The following is a 1,849-nucleotide window of genomic DNA, read 5'->3' as shown; positions in this document are numbered from 1 at the left end:
TTGTGAGGTGTGAGGGGCGGAATGCAAATCCAGTTGGTGAATAGAAAATGAAACAGGAGTCACTTCTTGAGCTACGAATTCCAAAAAGTATGAAAACCTGTGCATTTTAACAGTGCAGAATACTCACAAATTGCACTGAGTTGCTTGCTTTCTTCTGCTGCTTTAATATTTCAGTCATTCACTGTAGCACTGGAACAATTCAAGAGAGCTAAAAGCAGAAGCTGTCAGGAGTGGGATTTGAACCCACGCCTCCATTTGGAGACCAGAACACCCAAGCCAGCTGGAAAGACACATGTCCTTGAGTCTGGCGCCTTAGACTACTCGGCCACCCTGACAAGCGAGAGCAGGTGGTGTGCTGAATGCACCAGTAGTTGACTAAACTAAGTTTCCATCCTGAAATGATTTGCTTGCGAAGAGCCAAGTTGCCTTGAATGGATCTTGGAAATCAAATATACGGATGGATTGTTATTCGGTTGTGAGTTTTGAGGGGCGTATTATAAATTGAGTTGGTGAAAAGGCGCTTTTTGTTAGTCTGTCGGGAGGCTGCACAAGGTGTTTAGAGGGAGAACTTCTAAAAGGCAGGCTCTCTATGTTTAACATCAAGAAAGATTTTTTTTTTCTCAATGGAAATGCTCTTTGGCGCTACGTAAAGTAGGGAACAACGTCTGCCGAGACCACTTTTGAGCCAGTGCAAATAGTAATGTGCCACCAAGTACATTTAATATTGGCTGTGGTAGCGAGCTGCTTTTGTTTGTGAAGCTTTTACTTCTTTATGCTGAATCATCGGCAGGAGTAGCTTATTAAATCTTTTCTCATAGCGCTCCATCAAAAATACCTTGTCCATGTTCAAAAGAGATCAGGGGATCTACTTCATGCTTTCACATGGCATACCTTACACGAAAGATTTAAATGGGGAATTGACTGTGCTTCTTGATGTTGTTCCTGTGGTTGCCTTGGTTACAATGGTGAACGTTCTTCCACGTTCTGCTAGAGTATCCACTGGGTGGGCTTTATCAATTGGCTCGGACAGGTCATCAGTGCTCCGTCTCCAGAAAAATAATCAGCACTGTCTTTTTTCTGTGCGCATGACCGTCTTTTAAAACATATAAAATCACGAGTTCATTGATTTCTCCAAATAACAACAATACATTTTAACCCTTCAATCCAATAGTTTTACTCCAAGTAAAAAGCAGCGCAATATATAGAGAGATGATATTCAAAGATTTCAACGTTCTTTTTGGATTGCCTGTATGCAGATATCGCTCAGAATTGCTAATATGATTTTAATTCAGTTTTTCTCTACTACTTTCAGAGTCTTTTATTGACCTTGCTGAAGCAGAGAAGTGACAATCACAAATGCGACCAGTTGTGCAGCTGTTTCTGGTTAATAATAATTAATGCAAAAAAAAACAGCTCCTTGCATTAAGAGCAAGAGCAACCAACGCACTCGCTTGTTGAGTTGGGTATTTTCCGAGCTACTCTTCCTTAGCTGTGTAGAGGTTTGATGGGTTTACTGAGACAATTACTGAGACTGAGGCAGTAATCACGAGGTGGTTCGTTGTGGCTTTTAGAAAATCAATCGTCAGAACAACTAACAACGCACACACACGGGTTCAATACACGAGATACAGTGATTAATATAAATTGTGCACCAAAAATATACCAGTCTGCCTGGATACAAGCGGCAGACCTTACTGTGAGGGTTATCAATATACAAGGTACAGTGCCTTGCGAAAGTATTCGGCCCCCTTGAACTTTTCAACCTTTTGCCACATTTCAGGCTTCAAACATAAAGATATAAATTTTTTATTTTATGTGAAGAATCACCAACAAGTGGGACACAATTGTG

The 1,849-nt window shown here is 40.9% G+C and overlaps 1 non-coding gene across 1 annotated transcript; it reads right to left on the bottom strand.

Annotated features, from left to right (window-relative positions):
• Nucleotides 1-222: 222 nt before the first annotated feature.
• On the bottom strand, nt 223-335 carry trnal-caa (transfer RNA leucine (anticodon CAA)). Its single transcript has 2 exons — nt 298-335; nt 223-268 (listed from the first exon to the last, which is right to left on the bottom strand). It is a non-coding gene; the product is annotated as a tRNA-Leu (tRNA).
• Nucleotides 336-1,849: the final 1,514 nt, after the last annotated feature.

This window comes from Lepisosteus oculatus, chromosome 14, assembly GCF_040954835.1.
Source record: "Lepisosteus oculatus isolate fLepOcu1 chromosome 14, fLepOcu1.hap2, whole genome shotgun sequence".
Classification (NCBI taxonomy): Eukaryota; Metazoa; Chordata; class Actinopteri; order Semionotiformes; family Lepisosteidae; genus Lepisosteus; species Lepisosteus oculatus.
The sequence above is the reverse complement of the archived record's forward strand: the minus strand, read 5'-3'. Positions and strand labels throughout refer to the sequence as shown.